The sequence below is a fragment of the Petromyzon marinus genome, chromosome 36 (genome assembly GCF_048934315.1).
Source record: "Petromyzon marinus isolate PM22_M1 ecotype Great Lakes invasive population chromosome 36, UKy_Petmar_22M1.pri1.0, whole genome shotgun sequence".
Classification (NCBI taxonomy): domain Eukaryota; kingdom Metazoa; phylum Chordata; class Hyperoartia; order Petromyzontiformes; family Petromyzontidae; genus Petromyzon; species Petromyzon marinus.
Window position 1 is genome coordinate 1,839,162 of NC_133702.1, and position 15,511 is coordinate 1,854,672.

A 15,511-nucleotide genomic window follows, 5' to 3' on the forward strand; every position below is an offset into this window, starting at 1 on the left:
GCCCTGATGTACTAATCGAGCGCATAATGACACAGGGTTTGGATTAGTCTTCACTTCATTGCAAATACCATAGAACCACCAAAAGCCAGAATTGGTAGTAAGCCAAAAGGTTACCTTAAATAAATTTTTTTTTTATAAACCGAAAACTTTGACCGGAAGACTTTCGCTCCGTAATGAAGCTGCACGCGTAAAAAGAGATGGCATGCATGTGTGCAATAGCATTTCTAAAGCCATATACTTATCTGTTGTATGAAATTCGGTGAACCCGTTCCTTGGATGTCACATTCAAAGCTCTCCGCCTCTTAGCTTTTACATTTATCATACAAATAAACAAAATAATTATCCGAAGTCCATCACAAAATATGTTCAAACTTACAAACGCAATGTACGTGTGTATGTATGTTGAACTTCTTTTGCACCGTATGTAGCCAACCGTGCTAATCGGAGGTGCAGTGAACCTCAAGCAGTACACATCTTCTTCACGTTGATAAAACAAAACTAAACTATTTTTTTTTATTTTACCAGGTAGGGCCTCTTACGCTATGTATCTCTTTTGCAGAAGCGACCTGGCCACGAATGATAGCCCAATGAAGTGGCTTGTCACGTGGACATTTATAGCAGCCAAATATTCTAAATGCATGTTGATGCTAAATGTGGAGGCCAAAAAAACCTGAGGACCCGTAAAAGAATCCACGCGACCACGGGAAGAACGTGCAAACTCAAAATATACAGCAGGCGTCAGGGTCAGGATCGAACCTACGGACCTCCTGTATACCAGGCGAGGTAGTTAACATCGCGTCACCCCTAGTGTGCGGCGACTGCGGTCACCACCCAGAACAGAATAGCCATGGAACGTGGAACCGAGTGCCCCGATTCACAAACACGGAGGAGGAGGAGGCATCGTCGTCATCACAGCGATGATTCACCACTCCTCTGCTCCTGACCCAATTACCAGGCTCGACCACCTCGGTATAAAATTAAAGTTTGTTGATCTACACCAACGTCGGCCCGACGAAGAAGGGGAAGACATTGATGGGAAGTAACTGAGATTAAACTGTACAGCAGTGATTTATGAAATTATGTTGAAACATTGTAAATATTAAATTGTAAATATTTAGTGATTGACTATTAAGTTTACATGTGTAAATCAACTGTCTTAGGTTCAAATGACATGTAAATTGTAATTAAAATTAAGTGATTCAGAGTTATTTAATCACTCGCAGTACGCCGGGCATTCACCGTGACCGGGAAAGGCTCTCCCTCCAAACTCTTCTGGCTGCTAAAAGATTCACAGGATTGCACTTTGCGATTTCCATTCACAACAATAGCCTTTATTTACCCAGGAAATCCTGCGTCCTACTTGAAATGGAGGGCTAATTGCTCCATGAGCGTTACTCTAGTGTACTGAGCAGAAAACTCAGGCATACAGACCTAATTCACCGCCTTCTATAGGACCGATATGTGGCCAACGAGATGGGAGTCTCACGCACGTGATGATCTCCGTGTGATCCACTAACCCTGTGCCTCTAAAGCGCCTCATTAACCAGCGCAGCATGTGGCACGTTTCACGGAAGAACTTGCGACCATGTGCAATCTGGCTCGGTGACAAGCGCACTTAGCACTCGACTATCACTGGGGCTCTACCCAGTTAACCAAGCATTGGCGTTCAAACACCTAAATCCTTCATTCAGTCGTGTATCACAGTTGAATCCCATTGTGGTCGAGAATAAAATCAAGCTGTCTTGCGATTACACATCGCCTTTGTGCCAGCAAGTTTACAAGTGGTCTCTATCCATTTGAAGGCGCGACAATTGCCACTCAAATGAAACCCTGGGACAGGGAAGCGAGTGTGGGTGTTTTTTTTTCTAACGGCAACTTTCCATTAATTCAAGGTGTGCCTCGACTCCAAAAGGGGGATACGCGACGGGCAGCACAAGTAGGTCGAGGAGCAGTCCCTGCAATGGCCTGCTCACGCCGCTGCTGGTGGATAGGCCTCCCGCTAAAGGGAGCTCTAGGTCGCCCCTCTAGAAGGAAGAGCTCGGAATGTGAGCACGGATGCCGTCACCATGCTGCGTTGTGAGACGCAATGGCGTGAACGGCGCTACGTGAAACTGAAATCGTCATCGTTATATTGGTGATTTGGAAGGGCTGGGAGTATCCACACTTTACCCAACCACAAGTGACCTGCCGATCGAACGTGGGTGTAGCCATGCTAGGTGGACAGAGGTGGCGGGTGGGTGGTTTAGAATGTTGGCCGTTGTTTTATGTTTTGCGATCACTGAATTGTAAGTGCCAGCATCCATTTTTGTCTGGTGGCATTTTCGAGAAACCATTTGTGGCAGCTTGAAGCAACATAAAGACAATGGGCTTGCGGCCTGGGATGCGATGGAGAAAAAGACAGCCAAACATACGCACACATGCGAGAACACCTACCAAGTACCAAACACTTCCCACGCAGTTGGGTTTCTATTTATTTATTTATATTAATAAACACGCCACTATATCTTACTAGCTAAATCTCTGAACAAGTTTACTGAAATATGCTTCAAGGCTTCTGGGAAACGGTAAGGAAATAGTGAGGCTTTTAGAATATCGGCAGAATTTGTTTTTATATTTGAAGCTGGAGTCAGCGTCCCGCACGAAGCGTCCTGCAGGGCAAGGTGTACGATAGAATTATTTGATCGACTGCTGTATATGTGGGGCTGGCAGTGAAAGGAATTTGAACGCCTGCTACTGGTACTTTCATTCTATGGGTTTTTTTTCCTTCCATGCCACTGCCTCGCCAAAGAGGAGACTTCAGAGTAAATGAGCAAGACACGGATCCTTACAGCCACAGAGACTACGGGGATAAGTGCTGTTAGTTGAGTCACCTATTAAAGCCAGCGAGGCAAACGATAATAAGACTTACTTTTATACAGTGCTTTTCATCAAGGATCTCAAAGCGCTGTAACAAGACACAGCAGAGCAACAGACACTCGGCATGCAAATAATATTTGAAAATATTTTTTTAAAATAATTTACTAAATTAACTAAAAATGTAATGAGATGGGTGACGTGGAGAGCTCCACCAAGTACGCCTGCCTGCCTTCGTCTCCTCGGCACCGATGTCGACTACACCACGGCAAAGTTATTGTTTGTCTCACTCGTGAGCTTAGCAGCGGGCAAAGCTCAGCTCCGGTGGTGGTCCCGAGCCAGTGGTAGGAATTACAAAGTGTTACAACGGTATCCATTCTATCCGCGGGACAGCCATTGTTAACCCCCACAAAGCAATTGACCTCAGGAGGGAACATGGGTTGCGTTTACTACCCAACAAGGATTTAAACTGGCAATCGTGTGATCAATAATTTTACGCTGTAAAATTTTGAAATTTCCAATGTTAGGCTTACGAACTCAATCATAATGTTGCTGTGCATCATGGCCAGGATTCAAACCTGTTTCACTGGAGCTGTAGTGCAGTGCACAGACCACAACAACATAGCTCACATAATAATCTGCATTGTATACCTCCACACAAAGACAAATATCCCCCACAGAGAATAAATATACGTTTGGGGCAAGAGCTGTTTGCAAGCACCTATGAAGGCCGGCACGGCACACGAAGGAGTTGGTGGCCAGCACCACACCTGGTCGCCTTTGTCTACCTATTTTACACACCGCACCAGAAACCCATTTTAGCTTGAGTCTATCGGTTCAGATAATCGTCACTGGTATTGGTGGCCATGAGCAGGAATCAAACTCAGGTCGCCGAGTTCGCAGGGTAGAGTACGAACAGCTCCACTAAACTGCGTACACACACACGCACACGTGCTCACAGCTTGCACGCCCTGCACATTTAAAACACAAACAATACCAGCGCTCTGTTGTAAAATAAAACAAAGATTACAAATGTGTTTAAATAAACATGCTAATACAACTTAACATTTTCATCTTTATTATATGGAACGAACCGTATAATGATGGTAAAACCTACGGGTGTGTTTCTTATATTGTAATTGTGACATCTGACTGCACACGCGCATCAATGCAGCCTTTATGAATCAAAGCCACTTTTTAGCGGGTGGCTTGCACTTTGCCGCACGATTTCCCCCGTCCCACCGTGCGGGCATCACATTATAGAATGTTCGTTTCTCTTATTGCCGGGGATACAGAGGGCCCTGTGGAAAAGTGAGGGGGGGGGGGATATGTATAATAATAATGAATTAAAAATAATAATAAAAGAGAACGAGAGAATTGCGCCCGTGACAAAGATAACAGGTTATTTTTCATTTCCTGAACCTTAGCGCCAGAGCAATTATGTGGAAAATGAAGACATTTCTACGAGACAATTTCACACCAGTGACAGGAAGGAAAAGGGCACTCATTTTGCTCCCCAGGGAGAGAGGGGGAGAGAGAGGGCGAGCGAATGGTGTGAGAATGATGAGAGAGAGTTAATAAAAATTAACTGTGAGACAAGACTGCTTGCCGCCACCGGATGTGATAGAATGCCAAAAGACATCTGAGTATGTGGCGACAGTTAGCGAAATGTTGTCAATAATCCAAAGCTTGCCCTCACTGTACCAATGTGAAAGTCTAATGCCCGAGACCCATCTATGTGTAATTAGACCACCTTGATGAGATAATGTTATACCCATTTGCAATTTAAAAGTGACTTATGGCTGTTTTTGTAAGACATTGTTCATATTTCATCAGAATCGATTCAAGCAAGCCTGACTCTTCTGATGAGACACTCTACGTCGAAACCAGTCCAGAGTTTGCTTTGTACTGACGGAATGTTGCAGAAATTAGTCACTCCCAGAAGGTCGTAGGGCCGATAGGGTTGTGTTAATGTTTTTTTTTTATACGTGGGGAGACAGATATTTGAAGTAAACGTATTTTCTTATCTATTTTGTTATTTGAGGGTTAGGTCGCTTTTTAATTAAGTTAGAATGATATCACCACACCACTTTTGTATAACTAATTCAGATCATTATGGCTATGTGGAAATGTCTGCTAAGTTTGAGCTACTCCACTGATAATCTGCACCACATTGTTGAGGTTTATTTTGTACTGCATGAATTTTTGTAAAAAAATATAATCGACGACTTTTGTTTTCTTCCTGCCACATCTCACTTGGACAAGCGAATTGTTCCAGTCGGTTCTTAGATTATAAGTACATAAAAAACTTTGCAAATAAAAGCTTCCAACTGTAAAGTACGTTTTTTTTTCTCTCTCTCATTAATTCACGAAATATTATTTCGTTGGAGGCACGATAACAAGGTACCTGCCGAAGGATTGCCACGGGCTTCGTGAGCACAATAATTTGAACGTATTTTCTCTGCGTCCACTAGAGTTTCGACCGACAAGGGCGGGAAGGCCCGATGGTCGAGACTCAGAATGGGAGTGACAGCCGTGGAACAGAACCTGTCAGGGAGGACGGTGCGTTCACTGTGGGAGACGGAGCGATGGAATCGTCTCTGGTGGATTGTTACACCACAGCATCGTGGGGGGGGGGGGGGGGGGGGGGGTGGCGGTGGAGGTCTTTGTCCAGCGTTGATGGGTCATTGGTGATGGTGATGATGATGATGAAAAAGAAGCAGAAAGAATCAAATGAATTCGTATTCTTTGGGTCTTTTGATAAAGTCACGTAGATGGTTTCAAAGAAAATAGCAAAAAAGTACGACGACACCGCTTGTGTTGCGATCGAAACGTCGTTGTTTTGTTCTTATTTTCTTTGAACCTATCTACGTGACTTTACCGAAAGACCCAAAGAAAATGAATACCTGCAGTCACGAAAGCTTTAAGTCAAGAATCAAAGGAGAATTTACTCCACAACCAAAGGCAGCACCCTCAAGAACAATCAGTATTGAGACTCAGTGAGGATTTACTGAGTAAACGAATGCCATCATTATTATTCGACAATGTGTTTATTATTCGACAATGTGTTTTGGTATGAACTGTATTTCATGAAGCAATCTCGTGGCTTCTTATGTTGTTATCCTTTTCCCGTCCGTTTTTTTTCTTGCCGGGTTTGTAAAAATAATCCACATTCGCAGTAATGCGTCAGCTGTGTCCCGCGACCTTTGTAAGTTAAAAAACAAGTAATTTCATCCATTAAAGAAAAGCCTGTAACGTAATACAACACACTCGTGAGAACTGCGTAATTACTCCCCATTCCGCCGAAAAGCATTTTCAAGCCGACGCTTTTAAAGCATCAGTGGTGCATATTTACAACCGAATTAACCGTTGTTTGTAATTACGGGCGCGGTTACACGGGCCGGCCGTAACATCAATATCAAAAGGAGCACTGCGGTTCGGTGCCCATCGGAATAATTTCACACCGACGGTGAGCGCGGAGGCATCGCTCGGCCATCCCGACAGATGTTTTCGCTGAAAGAAAACGGACTTGGGAGTTTCGTGCCCGCACGCATCCCCTGGCCTCCCGTTATTTCGCCGCCCCGTGCAGCCTCGTCTGGAGCGCGTTGCATTGAGACGCCCGCAGTCATTGGATAAAGTGAAGTTGCTCATTATATTGGAACCTGATTTATGTTGCCAGAGCCCTCTCGCTAAGCTCGCATCACTGGGTCTTAATGAATTGGTAAATACGGGTGAAGATTTCGCTCCGGGAAAGCTCTTCTCTCTCTCTGTTTTTTTTTACAGCACAGTAGATTTATGCAGCCAATTAGGACACATCATGGAAAATGTGTTTATAGCAAAACCCCTTATTTTTTTCTCCACTGAAAATAACTTGCTTAACCAATTCGTCCAAAACATTCCCAAAACCCACGATTTCAAATTAAGCACCTTGCCACGCAAAAAAAGAAGAGTGAACGTGAGATGCCATGCTGCTGGGAAATTCAGAGTAAGTTGTTAGACATTGCGGAATTTAAGGTGGGGGGGGGGGGGACACGGCTGTGGGCAAACAAATATGCCGAACTACTTTGGTGCAATTATCCACCAGGATTTCAGTTAAAGGCAGCAGATAAGCAAGAAGAATGTCAGCGGTTTATGGGTTAAGCCCTCTCGAAGGCGGAAATGGCCAAAGGCTTAAGATTGTACAATGAAGGGTCACGCTCCTATTCCCTTTCTTGCTCATTACTTTTTCACATCAAACCATCTTTGCTGCAGACAACTGTGTAATGAACTGTAGAAATCGCTTTTTTTCCCCTCTCTCTCTCTCTCTGTGTCTATGGCCCTAATAATATAATATGCAAATTTGAGCAGGGCAGAGAATGCAGCATACACCTGCTACTGAATGCCGCCTATAAAAAATGATGGCACAATAATAATAATAGGACGAAGCAAAATGTTCATTTGTGGTTTTTTTTACCTTTACCCTTGCACTTAACGCGCTGAAAACTTAAGTTTTTACACCGAGAATCGTTATGCTGCATAACATCATCATAGCCAAATGGAAATCACAGCAACGTGACGCTCAGTTCCATCAACGTAAATAATTCTTAGTCCTTGTGTCAATCCACTGTTGGATGAAAGGCCGCTTCATACACTGGGTCGGTCATAAGGGTTATTTAACCATACTTCTCCAATCTGGTAAGTGCGGGTCTGTGAACTGGGCAGGTGGGATGGGGGGGGGGAGTAAAGCTTGGGTATTATTTCCACTTCTTATAAGAATGTCTGGCCAGCATGAAAGAGTAGGCCAAAATACAGAAAAGCTCTCTAGAGCGACTTCTAGTGGATGCCCTTCTGCCAGCAGTGGCGTGAAGCAGCAGTTGCAGGACTGCACACCTACCTCTTATTTCTCACTTTTACTTCAGCATTGTAGCCACTGTTTCAACTTTTCAACTGCTAGGTCACATTTTATATTGAAGGCAATTCAACTGCCACGTCGTCGCACGTTGGCTCGCAGTCCCGTCCTTGTGTGTGCCGCCAACCCCAGCAGTTGATTTTTTACTGCGCGTGGAAACCATCCCCTGGCCTTTCATCCAAGTGCTTCCACCCTTCACTCGTCTTTAAACTGCTCCAGAAATGACAGCACACCTGCATGTTTGTGAAAGTTAAAATTGTGATGCAGTGGCATCATAGCACGTGGCAAGAATTATCTTTGAGAAATAGCAAGTTACGGGTTCGAGTTTGCCAATGTATATATAGGTAAAATAACAACGTACATCCCTACGTCAATCCACCGCTTGATGAAGTGTTCGCCGAGCCACATTCGTTCATCGGAGGTGTTTGACCATACTTCGCCATTCTTGATATATTATGTGGGCTCGTGAAGTTGGGGCGGCCAGATGTGGCTCAGATTGTCACTCGCCGCTGATGTTAGCCACGCGCCAGAACTGAGCACAGGTCACTGGGGTCATAGGCAGCGCGCTCAACGCTGAGCCACCGCCTCCGCCCCTCTCGAAAGAGTTGAGTGGTTATTTTATGTTACACAAGTCACGCGTTATTTGCGGCACGTGTACATAAAAGTACATGTCCATAAATTAACACCTGGGACTACAATGTTTAATTTTTAAAACTACATCGAGACGTGTGCATGGATATAATTGAATATTTGTATCTGTCCAAGTTACTGCATACTAATGGTAAAACATTTTCAGTGTTTTTTTATTATTTTACTCCACGGTGGTGAAACATTTGTATCTTAATACAATTACAAAGAAGCACTTTATTTTAATGTAAATGTGTATTAAGCAGACTGATTGGAATTAATATCATCAGCAACAGCCATTATCCACTGCTGGATGAAGGCCTCCTCAAGACATCACTATCAGACTGAGTATAGAGAAACAACAGGCTTACTATTGTTCCTTTCCAAGATACCATTACAACAAGGGGAAAGTGAGACGACTCAAAAAGAATCGTCCAAATACATGACAGCGTCTGATGTAAACATGTTTTTCTTATTAACAGCTTGGAATGGACAATAATTTGACCTGAATTACGGCATCCTGATGGACATTATATTTTACTGGCCTAATCAGCGCGAGGAATGTGGATGTACACTAAGTGTGGAATCACGAAAAGCAAGAGACAAGATCAGTAATTAAAATAACAGACAGGACTCGCTGCAGCACTCTCCTGCCGATCGCCATTGTGAGCTACGTATTTTCACATGGACATTTACGCGGGCTACAAACCGCTTCGAAATATAAGACAACCTCAATAAAGCTCACAAAAAATCGGAACAAAGTTTAAATTGCTTTTATTTAATTGATATTAGCAGTAAAATATATGTATCACACGCACTTAAATTTGAACCACTTGCAAAAAAATGTGTGCAGTTTGTTTTTTGCACATTTAAACACCGCAATATTACTTACGGTGCACAGCCATGAATGATTTTATCAACACCATCAGCAGCGTATTACGATCCAACAATGTTGTCACGTCACGTTTGTCATGTCATGTTTGGCTCAAATTGAATTTTCCGTGCACCTCGCCTCATTTATGAGTTGCCACCCTACACGCTCAAAGACAAAGATCCCCTGTATAGCCTTAACAGACTGTTGGGGCAAATGCTGTTAGCGAGTAGCACCTATGAAGGCTGGCCGGCATACTAGGGGGTGGGTGGCCAGCACCACGCCCGACCGCCTTTGTCTCCCCAGTGGTGATGTTTTTGCACACGATAACAGGTACTCATTTAAAGCTGAGTCGACCTAGGGGAGGCCCAGGACCGGTTCAGATAATTATATAATCGCTGTTACTGTTGTTGGCCGTGAGTGGGAATTGAACTCGGGTCGCTGGGTTCATACCGCAGCGCGCTAATCGCGACACCGCCGCTCCCCACCCTACACGTCCACACACGCTCACTGTTGTAGAATCTATTTCCAAACTCGCCTTAATATCTCCGCTGCCTTATTCATGTCGGACACTTTAACTGCATTACGATGTCCAATTCAGCCCATAAATTCTCAATAGGGTTGTGATTGCTTCTTTGTAGTGCTCGTGAGAGGGTCCTCATTGAATTGGCTCCCTCCACTCCACTGCTGTCATGTTTTGACAGAAGAAGACATCATCATCGCCACCATCACTATGACCGCCATCGTGCCGGGTGATGCACAATCCCCATGACCAAGCGACGTTGAAGGTTGCTCCAGAAACACGAGAGGCTTGGTGAGTAAAAACGAAAGCACCTGTTTTTAATCGTAAAACAAACCCCTCAACGCATTCGTCAAAAGCACTGCCTTAAAACTAAAAGTATATAATAGGTGACGTTTCTGGTAGCCACCCTTATTCAAAGCATGTCACAGCACATCTTGTGTGATAAAGACAGGCCATTACCCGAAACGTTGTCTGTTACACACCGTGTTATTGATGAATGTGTAGAGTTTGTTTGTAGCAGCATCAACAAATAATGTGTTGTAATAGTAAGGCAATGGACACACTGCTGGCTCACATTTTAAATGAAGCCCACCTACAAATGATCCAAGCAAAAGCGGTTATGGTTAACAGTCCACAACAAACAAGGCAGCATGGCAATACGTGATACCATAAGTAATAATCAGTTGTAACGACTTCAATAATCCTTTGATGTAATTATCTCAAATTGATTACTTTAAGGCGCTTCTCTTATTTACCGAGTCTCAAGACTCGTTTTCAAGGTGACTCTCTCTGGGACGTTTGCAGATTTAAATGTTACAAGTTGTGCAATTAGTGACGAGAGATGGAACGATGATGTGAGATGGAGCGGTGATGTGAGATGGAGCGATGATGTGAGATGGAGCGGTGATGTAAGATGGAGCGGTGATGTAAGATGGAGCGGTGATGTGAGATGGAGCGATGATGTGAGATGGAGCGGTGAATTTAGATTAAGTGGTGATGTGAGATGGAGCGGTGATGTGAGATGGAGCGGTGATGTAAGATGGAGCGGTGATGTGAGATGGAGTGGTGATGTGAGATGGAGCGGTGATGTGAGATGGAGCAGTGAATTTAGATGAAGTGGTGATGTGAGATGGAGCGGTGATGTGAGATGGAGCGGTGATGTGAGATGGAGCGGTGATGTGAGATGGAGTGGTGATGTGAGATGGAGCAGTGAATTTAGATGAAGTGGTGATGTGAGATGGAGCGGTGATGTGAGATGAAGCGGTGATGTGAGATGGAGCGATGACGTGAGATGGAGCGGTGATGCAAGATGGAGCGGTGATGTGAGATGGAGCAGTGATGTGAGATGGAGCGGTGATGTGAGACGGAGCGGTGATGTGAGATGGAACGGTGATGCAAGATGGAGCGGTGATGTGAGATGGAGCGGTGATGATGCAAGATGGAGCGGTGATGTGAGATGGAGCGGTGATGCGAGATGGAGCGGTGATGTGAGATGGAGCGGTGGTGATGTGAGATGGAGCGGTGATGTGAGATGGAGCGATGATGTGAGATGGAGCGATGATGTGAGATGGAGCGATGACGTGAGATGGAGCGGTGATGTGAGATGGAGCGGTGATGATGCAAGATGGAGTGGTGATGTGAGATGGAGCGGTGATGTGAGATGGAGCGGTGATGTAAGATGGAGCGGTGATGTGAGATGGAGCGGTGATGTAAGATGGAGCGGTGATGTGAGATGGAGTGGTGATGATGCAAGATGGAGCGGTGATGTGAGATGGAGTGGTGATGTGAGATGGAGCGGTGATGTGAGATGGAGCGGTGATGTGAGATGGAGCGGTGATGTGAGATGGAGCGGTGATGTGAGATGGAGCGGTGATGATGCAAGATGGAGCGGTGATGTGAGATGGAGCGGTGATGTGAGATGGAGCGGTGATGTGAGATGGAGCGGTGATGTGAGATGGAGCGGTGACGTGAGATGGAGCGGCGACGTGAGATGGAGCAGCGACGTGAGATGGAGCGGTGATGTGAGATGGAGCAGTTAATTTAGATGAAGTGGTGATGTGAGATGGAGCGGTGATGTGAGATGGAGCGATGACGTGAGATGGAGCGGCGACGTGAGATGGAGCGGCGACGTGAGATGGAGCGGCGACGTGAGATGGAGCGGTGATGTGAGATGGAGCAGTGAATTTAGATGAAGTGGTGATGTGAGATGGAGCGGTGATGTGAGATGGAGCAATGACATGAGATGGAGCGGCGACGTGAGCACGCGTGTAGACCCTTGAAGGATCATCATGTCTCCAGGTCGCAGGAGATGGCAGCAGCCTTTAGGAGCCCTTCATCCAGCAGTAGATTGACCACTACTGATGATAACGCTGATACAATGGCAAACGTTTGTAACGACGGTACTAAGTATTGAGAAATCACTGCATTTCGTATCATCGTGTGTTATGGGTTCCATGTTAATTTGGCAGTATGAATAATTGTGTGATTTGTATATTCCTATTAGGATTGCGATGACCGTGACCGATTTTGTTCAAATAAACTGCGCTCAAATTCTTCTCGTCGCGCTCCCCCCATATACTCGCAAGCAAAATGGACGTTACCTAAACGACCTGTCACCTGGTTATAAACAAACGTTGCACATAAATCAATTGATGCCATTATTATTATTACACACTACTAAACACTACACGATTGCAAATCTCTACGGCTACCACAAAATGTAACAAACCGGCTGCGTCGGTTTGTATTTTATTTTGCATTGGTGCCGTTTACCTCGGTGTGGCGTAATTTTATTCGTATAAGAATTGGTTTTACCCTCTCTGGCAATAAAAAAAGATCTTAAGATTTTAAAACACCAAAACAGAAACCTTTTGCAATGAATCATGTCTGCATTAATCACATATACTTGTGGTGAACATGCAACCAAAAGACATGCTCTGAGAGCATATGCATTGTCTTTGAAACTGATTGGTCCACACCAGAGACACCTTTCTTTAGAGCCTAGTCTCAAACAGTGTTAGACCAGAGGATGCCAAAGGGCGAATAGCACAAAGACAATGCCACTATCAGGACATTGAGAGCTCTGGGTGAGCAGCTCATTCATGCGACCTCCCTTGCCAGTATTGAAATATAATTGTATTCACTTCCCGAATAAATCTCCCGGTACGTGGGGAAGAAACGTCGGACTTCATCACGCCGGAAAACATCGCACGGCACCAACCGGGGAAGCACATTCAGGGAGAAAGAGCCGATACGTGACCCGGTCGTTCAGAAAACGTTCCCCCCCCCCCACCGCCCAAATAACCAGCGGCCCAAAAAACCCCAACCGAACGCGTCGCTCCAGTCGCCAAATCAACGGGGCTCCAACGACGCGAGACGCTGCCTCCCCCGGCGTTGCGCGCTTGTGAAGCAAGCAGAGTCAAAGCGGTCGGCAACACGTGCCGCCGATCAATTATGGATGTTCCGCTGGGCAGGTGCGCAACCAACCTGCGGGACCCTCCGCGCACACGCACGCGCGCAGTTCGTCTCCCGCGTGACTCGGCGCACTCGATACGGAGGTGAGCGACGATCTGGCGTCTGTCCTGGATGCGTTGGGTATGCCGCCGCCGCCGCCTGTACTACTACTTTATTTGACAAGGTAAGGCCCACTGAGATGTGCAGCTATATTTCGGAAGCGACCTGGCCACGAAAGATAGCTCAACAGAGTGGCTTGTCGCGTGTGAAATTATAGCAGCCAAAGACTATAAAGGCACGTTGATTACAATGTGGAGAAAAAAAAGTGACGGACCCAGACAAAAATCCACGCAACCACAAGGAGAAATACACACAAAAAACTTCAAATATACAGCAGGCGTGAAGATCGGGATCAAAATCGCGACCTCCTGTACACCAGGAGAGGTAGTTAACATCTCGATACCACACAGGCAGTTGATGGGGGCAAAGCTTGCGGAACGCTCGCTCGCCGGTGGCAGACGAACGATGGTGTCGTGCGCAGAGAGGAGTTAAACGAGTACGGATAAACCGTCGGGTGAGCGCGATGGCTTTGATGATTCCCTGTTTCACAAACGAAGGCAAAGCCCGAACAGCTGTGGACATTCTATTCCCTGTTGTCCCTTGAAGAGGCGCTGAACATTTTCCTGCACGTCATGCTCCATCATTGTGTAAGGAAAGTCAGAAAGTTTTGAGGTGTGAGATAATTAGAAGGGGCCATGCATTCATATTAAGGCTGAACACCACGAAATATTAAGGCGGCAGTGTTTGTGTGCAGCTGCACTCTTAAACGATTCTGTCTGCACCAAATGCTTTAAATGAACCACACCAACGTCACGCATTACGCGAGCGTGTACAATATAACCCGAGTATAAATGGCAATAAGGCAAAGATCTCCTGATCATCTTTGTTCTAGTTGCACCAGCTTTAACCGCCGTTCATTAATAGCGATTGGCTCAACAGCCCTTTTTTTACGTAGAACACACAAACGCACGTAACACAAGCGCATAATGAATGAACGCGCAGCGAGCCTACATGCACGTACCGGTTTCGGCGCACAGATGGACGTTCAAGCGCACCGCTTTCTGACAAACATAAAGGCTTTAAAAAAAACGGACTCCCGCCACCAAAATTAAAAGCCAATTTAACGTATTAAATGATTAACACTGACTTACAGAAGCCACCGTAATTGAAGAGCAGTATACAAATAACATTATTTAACTCACCACACTGGGTCTCAGTGCGGTAATAACGTCATTAAGAATATTACCGCTTATAATTACCGCGCAGTCGTTCTGCATTTTAATATAAATTGCTAATGAACACTTTTAATTGACTTGTATTTCCTGGTGGCAATAAAGATCTAAATTAATGTTCATTATTTTCAAGAGCCGTTCGCGTCCGGCTGGGCCCTGAGCACAGACGCGAGGCCGTGGCAAGCACCACCATCCGTGGGATTTCACTCCGGACGAGTTGGGCCACTGCATTTCATTTCCTTGCAATAAAAAAGCTGTTTCGCAATGAGCTCCGCGGTGAGGATGTAAATTATCAATTCCTCCCCCCACCCACACACACACTTTCAGGAGCCGGGGATGTTGGAGATGCATTTGCCTACACTTGCTAATGATGTCCCATCAAGTGCCAGGAGTATTAATTATAGAGCGGCTGAATTGTTCCCCTTACGAGAAATCCCAAGGAAAGGTGGGGATCTGGGATGAAAACCTACCCTAATAATGAGCTTAACTTCACATTATTTCCTCTCCGCTTGCCACGGATTACGCTTATCTACGAGTTTTTTTTTTCAAACGCGCTCGCAAATAACTCAGTTATGCTGCCCCCCTTCCCGAAGGAAGAAAAACAAATGCTGTTGTGATGCGTGGCCCCATTGTAACAGTGACATTCGGTGCGACGGTTTGTTGGCTGCACGCGGAACTAAATCCCGTTCTAATCCAATTGTTCTGTTTTATGAACGTAGTGCGGGAATTCACAAACACCCAATGTTTAGCTTTTATTTTCCCGTAACAACGAAGGTGCAAGTCTTTATTTAATAACAGATGTTATTAAATAAAGATGTTATTAAAGTATATAAATACTGGTTTTTGGCACCGCAATGCACGTATTTAAGAGCTTACATTATTTAATGTCACAATACAAAAATATACACGTGTTGTGCATTAGCTCTGTGTTCACATCGGTTTAAACAATTACCCGTAAAGGCATTTATTTTTGCTGCGATATCAAATATTAAGGGACTGCATTT

General features: G+C 45.1%; 1 protein-coding gene across 13 annotated transcripts in view; it reads right to left on the reverse strand.

Annotated features, from left to right (window-relative positions):
* LOC116949418 (forkhead box protein P1-like) overlaps nt 1-15,511 on the reverse strand; it is a 432,818-nt gene that overhangs the window by 298,196 nt on the left and 119,111 nt on the right. The window lies entirely within an intron of this gene.